This window comes from Onychomys torridus, chromosome 13 (genome assembly GCF_903995425.1).
Source record: "Onychomys torridus chromosome 13, mOncTor1.1, whole genome shotgun sequence".
NCBI lineage: Eukaryota > Metazoa > Chordata > Mammalia > Rodentia > Cricetidae > Onychomys > Onychomys torridus.
Window position 1 is genome coordinate 36,603,802 of NC_050455.1, and position 21,385 is coordinate 36,625,186.

General features: G+C 42.7%; 1 pseudogene; it reads left to right on the forward strand.

Annotated features, from left to right (window-relative positions):
• Positions 1-448: 448 nt before the first annotated feature.
• LOC118594529 lies at positions 449-17,220 on the forward strand (annotated as a pseudogene).
• The last annotated feature ends 4,165 nt before the right edge of the window (positions 17,221-21,385 follow it).

The following is a 21,385-nucleotide window of genomic DNA, read 5'->3' on the forward strand; positions in this document are numbered from 1 at the left end:
ATCTATCTATCTATCTATCATCTATCTCACTCACTGAAAGCACCAGAGTAGATCAACTGGGGTTAGAGTAGCTGTTGGAAATCAAACCCTTCACCTGGCTTAGCTCCTGGTACATGGAAAGAGTCAATCCAGCCCCCAGCTCTTGGTTCACAGAAAGAATTTAAAAAGATACATGTAGTAACTACCAAAATTATTTAGTAACCTATCTATGAAGGAGTTAAATAGATGGGAGAAAACACAATCAGTAGACTACAGAATGTCTGAGAAGTGAGGCAGAGCACAGACCAGGGAAGAGGGTGATAATTCTACAGAAAAACAGATGGTGGACAACAGCCCTGGGGGAAGCCACACTGACTGTGGCTTCCGTCATTTGCCATGGAGGAGCACTGATGAGGACTGGGACAAAGCCTGAACTAGAGTCCTTAGCACTCGCCTGTGTACTAGTACCATGGTTCAAAGCCACTGGAGAAAGAGGAGAGCCCCAGCTCATGCCAGTCCCTCCAAAAAGGCCACCACAGCAGTGACAGGGCTGTCAGCATCCCTCTCAGAGCACAGGTTAGGCATGGGTGGACCTCAGGCCTGGCCGTGCTATCCCGCGAAGGGTAGGACACCTAGGTATACATGCCTTCTTTTAGATGGAAGAGGGGTTCTTCATGAACTCCTTCTGCCTGCTGGTGTCCCTTTCACCTCACATGTAAACTAGAAAAGGTACTGCAAGCCATGTCTGCTACCTTTTTGCTAGCACACACCATTCATACTCAGTGTACACAGCTGAATGAATGACTACGCCATCCAGGTTCTTCTGCTGGCCAATTCAGCTTATTTTGGGGTGAAGGAGGGGTGGATTTGTTCGGGAAAGGTGTGTAAGGGCAAGTTCCATTAGGTTCTGTTCCTGGAAACTGATGAGGCATGCTTCAGCTCCTGGGAAGTCTGATGATTGGCTTTGTGGCATCTTCATACCATCTTATCCTTGCAGCAACCATTTGAGGTTGACCATCTTCCTCTTGGAGAGGTGGCTGAGAAATGATGTCCAATCAGTGGCCCCTGAGATGGGATGGAATCCAGATTAGAGACTGCTTTGCTAAGAGAGTGAATCTAGAACTGACTGAGATGATCTTGATTGGTTTTTATTTAAAGATTGATTTATTTTTATGTGTATGAGTACTAGGATGACTGTAATTGAACCATGTTGGTGCAGTGACTCTGGAAGCCAGAAGAGGGCATTAGATACCCATAAACTGGAGTCACAGAAGGCCATAAGCCACCACGAGGGTGATGGGAACCCGACGTGGATCTTCTGCATGAGCCATCAGTACTCTCCTGCCCTGATCTTTCATAGTTTTAAATAGCATCTTCAAACACCATTGCACGGGACTTCAGCCTGAACTTACATCTTTGGAAAACATCCAGGAGCCCATATCGGCGACTCTGTGTCCTAGCTCCTCCACGATTAGCATTGTGACCACATGATGTGGAACTAAAAGGCATGCCATCGATGTCACCAACTTCTGGGTTGGTCCTGAGGTTTCCTGGCAAGATGGCTGCTCCAAAGATGCTGGAGGCTGAAGTTCTGGGTTAACCTCAGTCACACAGTGCTCTTGCCAGGCGGCCTGAGAATGACCTAAGAAACTTGGAAGTCATGCCTTCCACAAAGAGAGGAGTGGCCCCTCTGGCAGCCCAGACTACTGCACTGGAAGCATGCATAGATGCTTGCTTGTCTTCTGATATTCTCTCTCTTTATAAAGATTTATTCATTTTTATTTTTATGTATGTGGGTGTTTTGCTTGCACGTGTATCTGTACAACATGTACATGAATGCATGGTGCCTGCAGAGGCCAGGAGAAGGTGTTAGGTCCCCTAAGATTGGGATTACAGACCAATCATGTGTGCTGGGAATCAAACCTGGGTCCGCTGGAATTGCAGGGTGCTCTTAACTGCTGAGCCATCTCTCCAGCCCCATTCTTCCAGTCTTAAGAAGTGGTTTTAGTGCCTTTGTTAACTTTTATCTCTCTCATGGCTCAACAGTGGTTCATCATAGAATTAGAGGTGATATCCATCATTGCCAGCCATCTTGGACAGAATGGGCATTAATCTCAGATTCTAATTATTAATGTACAGCATAGTTAAGTATTATTTGATTGAAGAGTCCCTCCCTTATTTTCTGTGCATTCCTATTGGAGCTGGGAGAACTCCCGTCTTTGGGATACTGCCTGCTGCTGGTGCCACTTTCTGTGGCTGCTGAGCACCCATCCCCAGGTAAACTTGTGTTTACCTATTCAGGAGACATGAACCCCATCCACGAGAAGGTCTGGTGGAACTTTACCCTTCTAGAATAAGTATTTAATATACATTCACAAAACTGCTTCAATTGAGTGGGGGGTGTTTGTGGCATTGCCTTCCTTCTAATGGCATTAAAATCTATCTGTTCCGCTCCACAATAGCAATCTGATGAAAGTTTGTTTGTTTGTTTGTTTGTTTCCTTTTGAGATTTCTATAGAGGTTCTTTATCACAGAACCTGAGGCTGCTTATGAACCTGCTGCTACAAAGGCGGAAAGCAGGCTGGTGTGTCAGACTGAGATGGATGGCAGAGCGGAGCGTGAACAAAGTGGCAGGGTGGGTCTGTGTTTTTTCTGACTATTCAAATACGTCTAATACAATTCGTTCCAGTGCCGAGGACAATCAGACGCCGTATCTCTGAACTCTGACTGACAAAGCAAAGAGAAAGAAACAAGGTGCAACTCAGAGAAAAGGAATTTAATCCATTCATCAAAATTAATCCACACGACTAGGGAAAGCTAGCTGTGCCGAAGAACCAGGGAAACACGTTTTGGTTTTATCTTTCTCTCCAAGGTGCAGCCCAATGTTGACGCGAAAGCAAAGCTCAGAACGTTTCATTTTTGATGTTCCTAAACACGGTTCTTGAACTTGCAGATTATCACTTTGCCTTTTAACACCAGTCCCTGAAGGTAATTCTTGTTTTGCTGTTCTTCTTTTGCTTTTCAAAAACTTTTCCTTTTGTTGTTGTTCAAGAGGAATAAATCCTGACAGGCAGATGACGAGAGCCAGTGCTTTTTCTTACAGAGAAGTGTAGCAAATACTTCATGGAAAAAGGCCCTTTTCAAAGGGATGCTGTTTAAAAAAACAAAAACAACAACAACAACAACAACAACAAAAAACTCCCATTATGGCATCCAGGTACTGCGGAGAGATAGTTGTAGGTACCATTTATGAATGAATGAATGAACTAATGAATGAATGAACAAATAAAAGCACTTGACCCATTTCATCACCCAAAGGGACAGAACTCTGAAAAGGTTTTCCTGACAGTTGACTGACACCTGACAGGGATTTTTAAGCCCTTCTCTTTGAATAGGTTCCTGTGGACTCAGGGTTCTGACCCTGCGTTTGTTTGCTTTGTCTGAGCTGCTCAATAGAAAGATGCTATCAGGTGCACATGTGACATGGGAACTGGCTCACAAAGACAAAGGTTGCAGAGGCTTTACGGAGACTTAGGTTTTCATAACATCTACAGCATCTAGGCAGAATGATAAGGTGGGTTATTATTTTTTTAAAGAATTGTTTTTCATAAAAAAAACCTCTTGGGAACATAAGTATAAAGGTTATGTTAAGAGAAGAACAAAAACAAATAAACAAACAAATAACCTTTTCATTCATTTTCTCATTCATAGTCCAGAGGGATAAGTGCCATACAAAGAGTCCCACTAATTTTACTTATTCAATTATCCAAAAAATTCACTTCTTTTGAGAGCCTTCATTTGGCCATAGCACATGTGAGGTGGGGAACCCACTCTCGGAGAAAATAAATTGAGGGCTGGAGAGATGGCTCAATAGTTAGGAGTGCTTGCTGCTCTTGCAGAGGTCCTGGGTTTGATTCCCTGTGCCCCCATGGCAGCTCACAACTGCTGGAATTGCAGTTCCAGGGGATCTGATGCCTGGTTCTAGCCTCTTCAGGCAGCAGGCATGTACATACATACAAGAGAACTCCCATACACACAAGAAATAGATGAAGTGAGATGATGATATGTGGAAGAGTTGAACCCAACTCATAAAGCCTTTGATTAAAAAAGTGTCTTGGATCATTTGTCTAAGCTCCTCCTGACGACAGTCTTCCCAATTTGCTTGGGCATTTCTGATGATTACAAACATGTTCTTGAGAGGGTTCCTTTCAGGGACAATCACCAGAAGCTGTTTCTGATTTTGAGATAAAACAGGATACCTGTAACTTCTACATCACAGAAAACCACAAAGCGCACAATTAATTGATTCTTAGGAACCAATAGATGTTTTAATCCCTTCAAATATTTGAAAAAAAAATTGTGACTCTTCAGAGGTCTTCCCCTTCAAGTTCCTCCCTGATATCAAATACACTTGCTTTCTTGTAGGATACAGTGTTCAGTGTATCAGGCTGGCCACCTCTGGATACAAAGATGGTCCCTGTCTATACATACCAATTTATTTCAGTTGACTGAGTTTACTTAAACCAAGTGGTTATCGAACGTCCTCACGCTTCTACCTTACTAGGAGAACCTTGGACAACTTTGCACTTGAAGACATTCAATTTCAATTGATATGAGACTGGCTTTTAGTCATCAGTGTTTTTCTAAAAAGCCTCTCACTGTAGTAGTAAGACAACATTGGTTAACTCAGGTAGGAATTTAAGACTGAAGCCACAGTTATCTAACAAATGCACAACTCGGTCCCAATGAGTATTGATGGAGCCTATCTGAGCATTTCTGGAAAAGAAATGTTGCCATTTATCAAATGCTTTCTCAGAGCCTGGTATCAGGCTAACTGTGATCTCACTTAAATATAAAACGTGTAAAGAGGAACTCGTAGCTCACAGTCACCAAGTAACATAGCCAAGGTGATACTGGATAGAATAAAATAGTCAAGTAGATCCCAGACCATGCTGCTGGGACCTTGAGGTAACCTTTCTCTTGCCTTTTTGTCTTAATAGAACAAGGGCCTGAGATGGCCGTGGTATACAACAAGGGTAAGATGTTAGCTTTTGACAGGCCTCAATGGAGGCCTTTCACTGTCCAAATCACTGGGGATATGGCCCTGGGAAGACCCCAGTAGGGCAAGGACTTCGCACCATTGCCCTTTCTTCTCATCCTTGTGCATAGAGCATCACGGAGGACCCATAGCTGCAGATGGAGGAGAGAATTCTCAGAGGCTCAGGTGTCTAGCTACAGCTGCATTGGGTAGACAGACAGCTGGAAGGGTTTTGTGCAAGTCCCTATCCTGGTCCATGTGTTCATTTCCCTTTTGTGTTTCATAGAAGAGTGGGGTGGGGCTTACTCTGAGAACTGAGGCAGAAGACAGCTGAGACTCATAAATGACTGAAGAATATGATCACTTGTGACACACTGATTGCTTCATTCTCAGTGCTTATTCCTAAAATCCTTCCAGCCTTGAAGAGCTCCATGGCTGCCATATGTCACTCAAGTACCGCCCATCCCATTCTGACCATTGTGGTGATGTAGCGCGTCCCCCAGTACACTGTGTCCCCTGTAGCATGAATCTTAAAGGAACTTATTAATAAAATCAAACCTGGAGCCAGGTATTGGGGTGAACGTTGGAAGATCAGAGAAGCAGAACAAACCACAGCTTCCTCACCTGGTCAGTTCCTCAGCTGATCCTGTTTCTTCAGACTGGAAGTCTCTGAGTTCTCATCTGAATGGGTCTCAGATGAACTGCCTCAAAAGCCTGAAAGCTTAACCAGCTAAAAGCTTCTAGTTTTTGGTCTTCATGCCTTATATACCTTTTTGCTTTCTGCCATCACTCCCTGGGATTAAAGGCTCACTTTTTGGGATTAAAGGTGTGAATCATCATGCTTGGCTGTATCCTTGAACACACACATCCAGGTGTGTTCTGCCTCTGGAATGCTAGGATTAAAGGCATGTGCTACCACTGTGTATCTTCTATGTTTAATATTGTGGCTGTTCTGTTCTCGACCCCAGATAAGTTTATTAGTGTGCAGAATATTTTGGGGAACACAATACCACCACAGTCCCCCCATAAAACTTGCCTCGAGATCAGAGGAAAAAGCCAGCCTCTATATAGAAGTCAGGCAATGATAACACACACCTTTAATCCTGTCACTTGGGAGACAGGGATCTGTCTGGAACTCTATGAGTTCAAGGCCATACTGGGAACAGAGCCAGGCACGGTGATTTGTGCCTTTAATCCCAGCACTAAACGTAGAGGTCTGTACAGACAGACAGGAAGTGACTGAGCTGGGCAGGAAGAGGAAGTGATGTAGCTGGGCTGAAAGGGCCAGTGAGAGAAGAGAACAGAAAAGCATATAGGCATGGATATACAGGAAGTAGCTCTCTTTGGAGACTGAGGTGTCAGTGAGGTGAGATTAGCTTGTGGCTTTTCCTATTTCCCTGATCTTTCAGGTTTTCACTCCTATGTCTGGCTCTGTGAATTCATTTAATAAGACCAATTCATCTACAGACCATCTCAATAAACTGTTTCCTTAGGACACATTGCTCTCTGTGCTGGCCAGTGTTATACAAACTTGACATGTTAGCTAGCTATTTAAGAGAAGGGAATTGAGAAGATACCTCCAAAAGATCAGGCAGTAGGCGAGCCTGTAGAGCATTTTCTTAATTAGTGATTGATGTGGGAGGGTCCAGCTCCTTGTGGGTGGGGCCATATCTGGGCTCCTGGCCTTGGTTTCCAGAAGAAAGCAGGCTGAGTAAGGCATGATGAGCAAGCCAGTAAGCAGTACTCCTCCATGGCCTCTGCATCAGTTCCTGTCTCCAGGTTCCTGTTTGGGTTTTCATCATGACTTCCTTTGATGATGGACAGTTATGTGGAACTGTAAGTCAAATGAACTGTCTTTCCCAAGTGGCTTTTTGGTCATAGTATTTCATCTCAGCAGTAGAAACCCTAACCAGGACACCGCCCCCCCGCCCATCCTCTTGTCCAGACATCCTGTTCTGATGTCCATGAGGCTTTCTTAGTAAGGGCAGTGATGGAAAATTTAGAGTCTCCAGGTGAATGTTTCTTATTATTGTGTTTTGTTTTGTAATAGATAACTTAAAAGGATAAGGTAAAAAAAAAAAAAAAAATCAAAACCTTTGGTTTCCTAGGTTTAGCAGTATTTGATTCTTTGATGATCATTCTAGCCTGTCACCTTATAAGCATTCAAGAACTTGAATAAAAGCTACTCTGTTATTTGTATGTCTTGACAATGGCGTGTAACAACCAAGTACTGACTGGACTACAAAATATTTTCATTTTTTAATCTATCACAAATTAAATATTGAACTAGATTAAATTTGTATCTCATTAACATAATAGTCATGGGCAATCTATGTTGCTTTAGGGTGCTCATTGGATATTTTAGTTTGGGTCCCCCCTAGAAGTTGACATTGAGGGCAGGGTATCATTTTGAATAAAAAAAAAAAACTGGCCTAGAAAAGAATTTATGCAGGTAAAGAAGAAGAAAGGAATGGGGAAATCCTGAAGACTCCTTACACAGTAGGGTAGCTTAATTGCATAGAGAAACTGTGGGAAATAATGCTAAACAGAAACGTTAGAATTATCCTGCCTAAGAGTAAAGGTCGTGGGGTATTTATATTCTACATCCATTGTGTGTTCATCTACATGGGGTATGGACCACTTCTGACTGCTCTTGGGTACGTTTCTCCTTTAAAGATGCTTTGTGTTCTAAAGTGATAAATCCAGGGGAGTCTGTTTAAGAAGTATTAGGGAAATTCATTAAGGTAAATTGAGGAAATACACTCACAAATACAGAATGGAGTAGACAGCTGAAGTTGTCCTCTGATCTGACCGAGAGTGAATCCACCTGGCAGGCAGGAGCAGGGAGCAGGGGCATGTGACCCTTCTCCCTCTCCCTTTAAGAGGCCACATAAAATGGCAGGAAGTACTACCTCCTTCGGGCCCTATAGCCCGAGTTCATGAACAGAGCAAATACCACTACAGTGTTCTGAATCTGTAGTCCTAAGAGTTGGAAAGCTGAGGCAGGATGATTGAAAATTTAAAGGCAGACTGAGCTATATGGTAAAATCCGGTCTAAGAAGAAATAAGATCACAAAGCTGGCTGTACAACGTCGTCTGGATGAGCAACCTTGAAAGTCCCAAGTGTCAGGAAAGGGTGATGTTCAGATAAAATGTGGTACCTGAAGTTCCTAGAGAGTGGAAGAGCCAAGGATGCAGAAGGTCCTAGGCTTGTCCCCATCACCACCTTTAAAAAAAGGTATTTGGTTTTATAATCATCTTTCAAAAAAATTGAATCCATAATCTTCTTTCTAAAACATTTATATTTGTATTATTATTTGTTGTTATTGTTGAGATAGGGTCTCATTATGTAGAGCAAGCTGGCTTGAACTCACAAAGATCTGCCTGCCTCTGCCTCCCAAGTACTGGGATTAAAGGCATGCGCCATCATGCCTAGTAGCTTATATTATTTGAATTAAATCTCCATTTACTTAGTAGTCATATCCAGCACATTGCTAGCTATTCATTGCATAGTGATGAAAAAAATTCATAGTGAGAGCTCAAGTATTTAGATTATAGCATAATACAGTTTAAAACAAAGGACTGGTGAGGGTAGTTCAGTGGTTAGCTGCAGTTTCCAGTTCCTGCCCTTATCAGGAGGTGTTGGGGAAGGGACTGGCAACCTCTCCTTCTATCTCTGGAAATGCTTGATCTTACAGAATTCCCTCTCACATCCAGGTATCAGAATGTAAGCATCCCAAACCACCTAGAGGTGCACAAGTGTTCCCATCAGACAGCCAAAGTCAGCTCCAGCTACCACATCTCGTCATGTGATGACAAGCCAGCCAAGACATCCTTATGACCACCACAGCTGAGATGTGACCACAGCCAATAGGACTCTGTGTACAAGAACTGTCCAACTGAGCCCAACCTATAGAACCAAGAGAGCTGTGAATGTTACCTTGTTTTAAGTCACAAGATTTTTCAGAGTAGGGGGATGTTGTTACAGTCAGTTCACAGAAGTGTCTATCTAACTGGGCTTCAGGGAGGTGTTTTCTACTATTTTTTTGGAAGAGCCTTTTCTGTATATTTTCAGTTGTTTTGAGCAAGAGGATGATTCTGAAGAGTCTAAGGAAATGGTAAGAACAAATGTACAGATGGATGAATAGCCTAGTACACTGAAGGAAACTTAAGCCAATCGGTTTTGCTGAGGCCAAGCTGCAGGGCTTATTCATCAAGGACGTTCTTGTGTTGGAGATTTAAGGCAGGTGTCTGACTCTGCTAAGTAATTTTAATTGTTCTCTATAAGCTCACAGCCTTATCAACTAATTAGAACACAATGATGCCTCCAACTTGACTCCACATATGCTAATTGGCTTTGATTGTGTTCGCTCATTCATCTGGAAGATATATCCAGCTGGGTGTTAAAAAAGATCAGGAAGCCAAAAGTCAAGCTTCCTTCTCTTGAAAAGCTTGAGGTGTCTTTGATACCTAAATATGAAAGAAATGGGAAAAAACTCAGAGCAGAAAATGATTCATGGAAAATCATGACTTCGGAGTGCTCCAGGTGTTAAAAAAGAATGATTGTGAATTACCACTCAAGGAGGGGAACTGTAGTTAGACCTTTCTTGAGTTGCTCAAATGTCTTCAAATCTGACACCACAGTAGTGTCTTATAAATTGTCTTGTTTTCCTTATTTCATGAAAGAAATGAAACCAATGAGAGCATATAGCTCAGTGACACTAATGTGTATATACTAGATCCAATCTAAGTGCTGGGAATAGGTAAACTTATTTTAAAAGACAATCAGGTCTTCAGACAATCCTTTGCAGAAGAGCCTTATTATCCCCATGTTCAAAGCAGCTATAGAGTCACTAAGTAGCCTCTGTTCATAACAGTAAGAGATGGCAAGCTGGGATCTGAACCTTAGCGGCCACTACCAATCGACACAACACTGCCTCTTACTATAAAGCTATGTGTTTTATAAACAAGCTTGCATTTTTTTTAAACATTTGATTTGTTGTTATTTTATGTGTGAGTGTTTTTCCTGCATGTCTGTGCCCCAAATCAGTTTTTCAATGACAAGATGGTATCTCCCTGCTGTCTCATTTGGACATTTGCTAGTGATATCATTGTATCCATCTAGCAATCTTATTAATATTTCATATATTCACATAGGACTGAATTGATTTTGGTTGTTACAGGTATTTCGCTAAGCAAAATGGAATCAGGACTTTATTACATCATGAGAGACCAGTAACTCAATAACTGGTATGTGTCCACTTTTTCACTTTGGTACAATGCAGTTTGTTTGATATAGCTCAAAACAGGATTGAGCCTGGAGGAAAGCATGCTGGCACTGCAGGATGTTTCTGCCTGTCTGTTTTGTTTTTTAGACAGGGTCTCACCATGGAGCTCTGGCTATCCTAGAACCCATTCTGTAGACCAGGAAGGCCTCGAACCCACAGAGATCTGCCTGCCTCTGCCTCCTGAGTGCTGGGATTAAAGGCGTGCACCATGCTCAGTTTGCAGTCTTTACTTTTCTTCACTACTCTTGTTTGAACACACCTAGCCAGCTCACCCAGGAAGAAAGCAACCTGTACTGAGAAGAATGCAGGAGAATATACCTATGGCAAGAATACTCTTGTGTCTTAACGCCTGCTTTGGCCTAGGCAGAGATGCAGGGGAATCTTCCGTGTGTGGCTTTCCAAGTTGTTTGCTGGTTTGTTTCCTTTGATCCTCCAGTAAACTGTATTCAATTCTGACCTCTTCTGAACAAAAAAAAAAAATCACAGCTTAATTAGCTTCCAATGACCGTTAGAAACGGATCTCAGTATGCTAAACGTCTCATCTTTAAATGGATCAGACTCAGTTGAAATTTTGGAACCTTTTATATAGGCCAAAGTAACAATGGGACCTACTATTTATTGAGAATATACTATTTGACAGTCTATGGTCTAAGCGTTCTTTACTTCAGTCTTCTCTTTTATGGGCTGTTACCGGGATTTGAACCTAGGATCCTGTACCTACTAAGCACATGCTTAACTCTTTTCACTGCACTACACCCCTAGCCTCTCATTTATTCTTTGAAGCAATCTCCTGAAGCAGGAAGTACTGTAGTCTCATTTTAAAAACTGAAAGAAGGACTGGGGAGATGACTTAAGGGGTAAAGGGCTTGTTTCACAGGTATGAAGATCTGAGTTCTGATCCTGAGGACTCACTCATACTGGGTATGATGGTATGTGCTTGAAACCCCAAGGCTGGTGGATCCTAGGGCTCACTGGCTGGCCAGTTTAGCTGAAATAATGAGCTTTAGGTCCAGTAACAGACCCTCATAAAATGTCCTGGAAAGCAATTGAAGAAGTTATCCCTATGTTGACCTTTGGCCTCCACATGTACCCACACAGGGGCATGTACCTGTACACACACGCCTCTACCACACATCCAAATTGAAATAACAGGTTTGCAGATTGTTGGTAACTTCTAACAGCCACATAGTTCAGCTTGGATCTGAGAATGATTTGTCACCCTTTGGGGATAGTGTTCATTAGGTAAGCATGACTGTGTTCTTGTTTAATGCCGAAACTGTCAATGCCACACTCAGAGTTCAACTACTTTGTAACTTCCATTTTGGAACTAGACCCTCATAGTAGATAGTTGGTAGTGTGTGCCTGTGAACCTACAACCCCGGAGGCAGAGGCCAGAGGATTGTAGGCCAGTCTGTTCTATAAAGAGGGTTCTTGGCCAAAAGGGCTACATGGCAAGATCCTATCTCAAGACACAAGAGCAAAAGAAAGCAACAAAAAAAGTTGTCACTGTTTGGTGATAGGCCAGTGAATGTAGCAGAAGCTTTAGGAACAGTGTTGGCTGTTTTAGTGAGTGGTGGTGGAGATGGGGCCTGACTGCTCCAGCCCAGCTGGAGTTTGTAGGATACTAATTATTTTGTTGGCTTCTCTTGCAGAATACTGATTTTTAAAAAAGTCATATCTGTAAAATCTCCCCCAATCCCAGCCTAAGATTTTTTTCTGTCTTAATTAACATATCAGTGGGCACTACAGGATTAATAAAAGATTACCCTTGGAAGGTGCTTAGGGTTTCAAATGTCCAAGCTCCTCTTCCCCTTTCATCTCCCATTTTGGAATCCAGTGGGTACCCTCTGCATCGCAGCCCTGAATATATGGGTTGGCAGCAGCTGCTCAGGGAATAAACAGGACCCGGCAGATGTGTCAACAACTAGGGAGGACTCAGCTCATATTGAAATTGCTTTCCAAGTGAGTCTGAGCCAAACCGCTCACAGACATGCGTACGTGTTACTTTATTAAGCTAAAATGTTAGTTAAAATCACAATAAATGTATACTAGACTTAGTGAGTTTTAGAAAAATGTCAAAAGTGTAACATCTTGATTGGAAGATCAAGTTTAAAAATAAAGGATTCTGCTTCTCTCGCCAAGTATCCTCATTGGAGTGACATCATCTTTAAACCCTGCCTGGCAAACCCCGATGCTCTGCAGTGATACCCAGGGAAGACATGGCAACCAGGAAGTCCAGCTACTTCCTTAAGATCACCCGACTTTTGGATGATTACCCAAAATGCTTCACTGTGGGAGCAAGCAATGTGGGTTCCAAGCAGATGCAGCACATCCACATGTCCCTGTGAGGGAAGGCTGTGGTACTGATGGGCAAGAACACCATGATGCTCAAGGCCATTGGAGGGCTTCTGGAAAACAACCCGACTCTGGAGAAAAAGCTACCTCGTATCCAGAGAAATGTGGGCTTTGTGTTCACCAAGGAAAATCTCAGTGAAGTTAGGGACATGCTGCTGGCTAACGGGTGCCGGCTGCTGCCCAGGCTGGTGCCGACTGCCATGTGTGAGGTCTCTGCGCCATCTCAGAATCCTTATCTGAGGCCTGACAAGACCTCTTTCCTCCAGGCTTTAGACACTACCACTAAAATCGCCAGGTACAGAACCACTGGAATTCTAAGAGAAATGCAGCTGATAAAAACTGAGATAGAATAGGAACCAGTTAAGCCACACTGTCTAACATGCTGAGCATCTCTCCCTTCTTCTTTGGAGTAATTGTCCAGCAGCTGTTTAACAGCAGCGGTGTTTACAACCCGGAGGTGCTTGACGACGTCACAGAGCGGATTCTTTACTCCGGCTTCCTAGAGGGTGCCTAAACATTGCCCGTGTTTGTCTGCGGTTTGGTTTCTAGACTGTTGCTCCAGTGCCACACTCTTCTCATCAATGGGTACAAGCGGGTCCCGGCTTTGTCTGTGGAGACAGGGTACACCTTCCCACTTGCTGAAAAGGTCAAGGCCTTCTTGGCTTATCCGTGTGCTTTTGTGGCTGCTGCCCCTGTGGCTGACATCACAACTGCTGCTTTTGCCGGCTCCCAGGGTCACAGACACATCCAGCCATCTCATTTTCCCTCAAGGTGTGCTTTGTGTAGGAATGCTGAGGACTTCCTGCATCTGCTTCACTCGCAGGTTTCACTTGAGTTTGTAATGAACTCAAGGCCTTCTTTTTGTTAGAGGGCTATAATGGCCACACCCAACCCACCATTCATAGATAAGATGGCCACACCCAGCCCACATTCATAGATAAGATGGCCACACCCAGCCCACCATTCAGATGAAGGAACTGAGGCTGTATCCAATGGGATGACCTGGTTGGTGTGTCTCCTCTGACATAGTGACTGGACTAGCTGGTGACCTGGCTCCCTCTCTGGTTCTCCCTCTTCCCTCCTGCCTCTATGGTAAACGTCTATAGCAGTGCTTAGGGGATGTGAGTGCATGTCAGGAGGGAGCTTGCTAAATCCTGCTTTGGATCTACAGGTCCACTGCAGGGCCAGTCGGTATCAAATGACTTTTTACCTGTAATATCGGCTTTTTTTTTAGTGCTTACATGAGTGCTGAATGGATTTGAGTCTCAGCCCATAACCCACTGTTCCTCAGTCTCTCGCCCTCTCTACCATGGATACTCTCGTTAGGAATGTGCCCCTTTTCTGTCCACAGTACCCAGTGACAGCCTCCCTCACCCTTCCCTATTCCCATTGCACTTCTTTTTTTTTTGCAACATTTATCTTGAATTATTCTCCTCCTGTTTGCACAGTTTCATGCATATTGACTTCTTCATAACTAGGCCAAAAGCATCTTTAGATGAGAATTGTATCCTGAATTTTCATAATGGTGAATATGTATAAATTATTAACCAATATGTATAGATTAAGGACACCTTCCCCATCATTTTGACTGACACATGTCAAGGGAGGATTTCTGACTTTCTCATTTGTGTATATGAAAAAAAAAATCTATCCTTGTTATTGTTCTTACCAGTAATGCTTCATTCTTTTTCTAGGTTTTTACACAATGATTTTTTTTTTAAGACTTTCTGAAAAACCATTTGCTTTCTTCAGCCAAGGCCGGGTCTAGCCAATTGTTGCTTAGCAATAATGATGACATGTTGAGACTTATCTGATGGGCTTTGAACACCCTGAGCAGAGAGAGGCTGGCCAAGGGCAACTGGTTGTCTAATTGTGTCCTCCAGTCATCACCAGATGGTAAGTGCCTGAGAGGAAAAAAGGGGGCTGGGGCTGCTGGAAGTGCATGGCAGATTGCATTTATGCTACAAATTCACATTTCAAAAATTGAGGAGAAATAAAACCTTAATATACAGACCATTTTCCTGTCTTTGAAACATCTGCCAGCTACCTGGCCTAAAATAACATATTCTTCCTGAGAGTCTCATAGGTTATTTACAGGGTGTATGGCTTCTGCTTTCTGGAATTCTCTGTGGGTGATGGATGGTGATGGCCACGGCACTGATGGCAGAAGGGCCACCTGAGGAATGGCCACTTGTAAAATGTCACTGTTAAACACAGCCATTTGTGAATGATTACAGTTTATGTTTGTTGCCCCTTGGTATTATAACACAGAATGAACTCATAAGCCTGGGGCCTTTTGGGTCAAGTTGAAGTTCACAGTGGATCATAAGCACTGGGTTATAAAATCCTCTAAATAAGGGTTTGTATTGGAAACCTTGGGACTGTTTGTTTGCACTTAGGGAGGCCAATGTTGCTGGAGAGGGATTCACAATCTCTTCTCCTTTTAGCCCCAAAGCTTTGTGGTCATGTTGCAATTAGCGATGGTGTGGTAGACCTCCAGAGAATGTTGTCTTTACTGATGGCAGTTTCTGTTGTTAGACTGACATTGTTATTACTATTTCCTAGAACACCAGGCTTTTGAGTCCTCAGCATAGGACAGAACAGGTCAAGGGACTTGAAAGATACTGCAAGCTATGGGAAACGTGAGCATAATCCCAAAGGGAGAGGGAGAAGCTGGAGAGACAGATAGACATTCCTGTGTCCACTGTCACCAAGAAGGCACATGGTGTAGCTGAGTTCATCCCACTGTCAGCTAAAAATTCATTTCCAAGAGGCTTAAGTGGTAGAAGAGACTATGGCCAGTGACATTTTATCTAGTGCTTGGGTCTTTAAGGAAATTAGTCTACACGTAATTAATACATACTTCCATTGACTTCACTAAAAGATTTTTTTTTTCCTCTGATTTTCTACCTTTATTTTTAGACTTAGAGATAAAATTTTTCAAATATCCTCCAAGCATTTGCTCACTTGTAAGAATGTCTGGGCTTTGACCATGTTCCATCCATCTCAAGACAGTCCCTAAAGGAATTGGAAGCTTGGTTTTAGTTATGGGATCCACCTGGTTACAAATGGACACCTATTGTTGGTGTGTTCGGAGCTGCTGTGGGCTGTTGTTACTTTGATCTCCTTTGGAACGTCCTGGCCCTAGAACAGTGGAGTGTTGGTACATTAGGCAGGGTGGAGTCAGCAGCAAGAGAAGGATGCAAAGAGCTGCAGAGCAGAGAAATGATGTGTGAACCATGTGTCTTTAAGACCACACACCAGGCTTTATATATCCTATACATCCAGACCCATTTCTCTTAAAATAGAAACCTGCTGATGCTCAAAATCCACAGTGGCTGCCCCATGCCTGTACAGTGGAGTCTTCACACTGCCTTCAGGCCTTCCAAGACTTGCTTCAGCTGTCATTTTCAACCCAAAACCTTCCCCTTCTTTCCACTGCTTTACATTTATCTCTACTGCTATACCAGTCTCTCACAGCTCCATGGTAAGGCCCTTGTTATCTGGGATCAGTTCTGCCCACTTTTATAGAATCGACAGCATCAATCTCTGCCCTTTTCCCTGTTGAGAGAAACCACTCATGCCACCCCTCCTCCTTGGAGCCAACCTCTAATTTTGCTGAGTTCAATGGCGGCAGGTCTACAGCCCTCAGCTGGAAATCGAACTGCACTAGCTGGGCAGGTACCTGCACCACAGGTGAGGCCCATCTGAGCAGCCCTCTTTAACTCACTGGCTTTGCCTGTTGCCTTGTGGTGAGCTGGACTTTGGTTTGGTTTTGTTTTCTTTCCTGAGACCGCAGAGGCCACAGAAAGGCCTCAAACCACCCTGTTCCTACTTACATCAACCTGCCTCCTGAACTTACCCAGCTGCTCACCCCTTCCCTCCATTTAACTGTATAAACTTGTTTTGACCTTATCGTCACCAAGACCCTTCTAAGCCTGCCTAGGCTGGATAGCAGGTCTTGCTCTGCTTAGCTTGCTGTCTGATTACATTCCGATCCTAGATAAGTGTCTCTGCATATTGCCTAACTCCTCACTTGCAGGCTCCCAGAGTTTGCTTTTTATCTGGTTCATTCATGGATTTTGTACTTACGTGATGTTTAGCAGAAAGCCGAACTGTTCACTTTTGACAGTAAGGGATTTGAGCATAATCCAGGAATATCTGCTATAATGCTTTGTTGGAAATCTTGAGAGGAAAAGCAGTTGTTGGTCACACTTTCGATGCTAAATATAGGTAAAGGAAATCAAGACAATACACTTGGAAAACCGATTGTAAATTTAGTGCATGCTTCAATGCTGAACATCTTGCAGATAAATGCATTACCTTTGCTTCAAGTTTCCAAGTGAAGAGCTGTATTATGAAAAATGTGTGTTTTACCTCATTTGCTCATTCATTTAACAGATTACTAAGCATCCACTACTTTCTTGAGGGATGGTTCCCCTCTGCTTCTCTGGTGCGGAAGCTGATAGCCATGTAAACTGTATCCTGGCAGACAGTGAGAAGCGGCGGGCTGAGAAGTGGGAGTGGGCAGCCATGAGAGCCATGGCTGTGGAAGAATGATCTGAAGAGATGACATTGAGGTTGAAACTTGAATGATAAGCAAGAGCCTTTCTACAGAGATTGAACAGGAGAGCATTGTGGGTAGAGAGGACAGCATTGTGGGTAGAGAGGACAGCATTGTGGGTAGAGAGGAAATATGAAGATGAATATTCACAGAAGTAGTGCCAGGTGACAGTAAACTCACCTAGCAGCAAATGAATGAACTGCCCAAATATGTAATATTCATATTGTGGAATACTATTTAACCATTAAAAGCAACGAAGACTGATACATGCCCCAACATGAATGGCTTTCGCTAGAACAGATAAGTCCATGGACCCTCTGAGTGGCTGCCAGTGGCTGTGGGATGGAGAATAATTGCTCAATAGGCATGCCATTTTCTAGGGTGTGATGAAATAAATGTTTCGGAACTAGATTGGGGTGATTGGTGTAAAACACTGTGAATGTGTCAAGTGTCACTGAATTGAGTCTTCAGAATAGTTCATTGTGATTCTACAAATACTATCTGGATGGGTGGTTCTCAACCTGTGGTCACAACCCCTTGAGGTGAATGACCCTTTCACAAGGGGTCACCTAAGACCATTGGAAAACACAAATATTTACATTACAATTCATAACAGCAGCAAAATCACAGTTATGAAGTAGCAGTGGAAATAATTTTATGACTGGGGGGGGTCACCATAACATGAGGAACTGTTAAAGGGTTGCAGTGTTAAGGCGGTTGAGAACCACATCTCTAGATTAATAAAAGTGCTAATGTGAATTTAACTTGCTGTTAGACTAGAGTGGGTGCTTGTGAGAACAGAGCTGGGAGTGAGAATTTTCTGTGTCTTTCCCTGAGGCACAACGGCTTTGTTTGCATCCTTTGCCCAGTAGCAATGGATGCTAAGACATGTCTTCTTACCTCTCTCAATGGATGTGGGCCTAGGTCTTGGGGCAAGAGAGTTTGCTGCCCCCTTCTGGCAGCTGTGGTGTCTGCTTCTTGCCCTGTGGTAAACAGCTGTGCAAGCTGGTGTTCGGAGTTCAGATCGCTTTTACACCAGTCCTCTCCTCTTGACCAATTTCTTGATGACTTTCTTGGACGAGTTTCTAAAAATTCTCCAGGATTTCTTCTGGCTTGTTTGTAGGGAGTTCCTTATTTCTCCAATGTTGTAGCGGGGTTGACGGGAATAGCCTGCCTCCCTGGAGTTCACTTTGGTTGGATGTCCAGCATGCTCGTCACTACTGCAGTTTCAATTTTGTACGTTTTCTTATTCCTATTGTTAGGTTGGGAAGGATGCAGCTTTCGACAGTCTAAGTGAAAGCGGAACTTTGGAAAGCTAACATACTTTTTAACTGATGGTAAAAATTACACATATCTATGGGGTATATGGGGGTATATGATGTTCTGGAGCATGCATTCATCTTGTAATATTTTTAAAACTTTTTTAAAAGATTTATTTATTTATTATATACACAGTGTTCTGTCTGCATGTCTGCCTGCAGGCCAGAAGAGGCATCCGCATCAGATATCATTACAGATGGTTATTAGCCACCATGTGGTTGCTGGGAATTGAACTCAGGACCTCTGGAAGAACAGTCAGTGGTCTTAATCTCTGAGCCATCTCTCCAGCCCCATCTTGAAATGTTTAAATGAGGCTTAATAAATCAGTTTAAGTAGACATTTAAATGCTGAAATATCTCCTCGGTCATTTCTTTGTGGTGCTATCATTCAACACAGTTATTATCTAATATTATCAATTCTAATTCTTCTAATTATTACCAACAGTTGCCCTATTGTGTGATAGCAAGCCAGAGTGCTTATCCCTGTGACCTAGTACTCGTTGATTAAGTTTTCCGAGTGTCTCCCAATACCCTAGTCTCCCCAGCTTCTAGCAATCACCCTACATTTTCTTTATCAAACAGCCCAGGCTGGCCTCAAACTCATGATCTACCTGTTTCAGACACCAGGGTGCTGGGATTGCAGGGGTGTGTGCCACCACAGCTGGCTTTTATCCTTAGCTTCTCTGAGATCAAGCTTGAGTTGATTACCTTGGGATTTCGAGATAGTGCACAGTCAGATCAACCTTTTCTTTTCCTTTTATATATTTTTTTCTATTTGGTCACATTTTTAGAAAAGGAAAAAATCTACATGAAAGATACATTTTTTTTTTGTAATATTTACATCTTTTGTCTGTCTGGAATTTGCCCTAGGGTAAGATTTAAAGTAAAGCCTTTTGTACTTTTATCATTTAATTTGAGTTGGATATAGATTTAGGTCTTTTTTTTTTTTTTTTTTAATAAAGAGACACCAAAATCTGAAAGGGCAAATTATACATCTGCTATTAGAGAAAAATATACAATAGATGCTAGATTTGAGAAAACAATCTGTTTTTAGGGTTATGCTTTACATCATTCACTTGCCTTAGTATTTATGATGGTTATGGTCAATTGTCTTGAATTTAAAATTGATTACAGTTGTTTATTTTGTGTGTTGTTATATGTGTAATACATGTTGAGGTCAGAGGACAGCTTGCAGGAGTGACTTCTCTCCATCATGTGGGTTCTGGGGATCAAACTAAGGTCGTCAGGTTTGCCAGCAAGCTCCTTTACTTGGTATGCCCTCTCACTAGCCCCTAACATGAATTTTTAAAGATGCACTTTACTGCCTGAAAATAAAGCAGGTTTATTATTATTATTATTGTTGTAAATGTTACAGTTCTTTTTACTTTTGCCTTGAATCCCATTGTCCCAGTGCTTCAGCGATATGTTGTCCTGGTAATTCTAGGTAGCCTTGCTTCCTTTCTTTTTCACTGGTAAACACAGTAGCTTTTCTAGCAGTGTGCATGGTATCAACTTCATTATCACTACTGTTGCAGTGCTGGGGATGGCATCAGAGCCTCATGTGTACGAGGCAAGCACTCTGCCCCTGTGCTTTATTCTTGGGCCCCAAGCATTAAACAGAAATAAATTAAAGATCTTAAAATATTTTTATTAATTTATCATGATAATCAACAATTTGATAATCAATTTATATTTAACTAAATTCTCGTTCTGTGTCTAGTAAATACTCAGTTTTTTTAGATTTATTTATTTATTATGTATACAGTGTTCTGTCTGCATGTATGCCTGCATACCAGAAGAGGGTGCCAGATCTCATTACAGATGGTTGTGAGCCACCCTGTGGTTTCTGGGAATTGAACTCAGGACCTCTGGAAGAACAGCCAGTACTTTAACCTCTGAGCCATCTCTCCAGCCCAATACTCAGTTTTAAAGTTCTTGTTTTCATGTGTCAGATTTCTTGGTATCAAATTGCTTTATTAACTTAATAATTCCATTAGATGAACATTAGATAAATATTCTCTTGCAGCTGATACTACTTTTTTAGCTACATCTTCTGTGGGAGCCCACAGAGGTTTCCTAGTGAGATCTGGGCTTGTTTTACCCAGCAGGGCTGCTTAAGGGGATGGATTGAATGCGTGGTTACCAGGTGTTTGGAAGGGTCCGCACTTGGCTGTGCTGGGGAGGGGGGGTGTTTTTTGTTCCATCCCTTGGCATTCCTATAAAAAGCCCTTTAGAAGAAATAGAAGGGGCTGGTAGATAAGGATCCAGGCCCTCCTGAGACTATTCTATGTTTCTATCTGTCTTTCTCCCCTCTATATTTCTATCTAAATCTCTTATCTTTCTCACTCCTCAAGAGTACCCTGGGGAAAAAGGCGGGGGCAGGTCCCCCACAATCTTCCACCCACATTCAAAAGTATCATTGGTTTTATCATTTTATGCATGCTATTTTTTTTATTAGCATACAAAGAATTGAGTTTCAGTATAGCATCTTTCTAACAAGATTTGGTTTGGGTGCCTCTTGATTTTCTCCCTTCTGTCTTCATTCTCTTTATTGCTGTGCCCCTGTATGTGGCGAACCCCCTTTTCCCTCCCTTGTTCAGTGTGACCTTTCCCTTCCCCACACACCTTTTGTTCTCTTCTCAAGGTCTCATATCTGTAGGGGTCAAAGGAAGCCTTGAGTAACTGAGTCCTGAACAAACATGCATTGTTGACTTGGGCGCAGTCAAGGACTTAAGACACATGAGACATTGAACAAGCTGGTTCCCCATATGGGCCAGGCTTAAGAAAGGTGGTAAAGTTTTCTCAAGAGTCTGAGTTTGTGTGTTTATGAATGATTGATCAG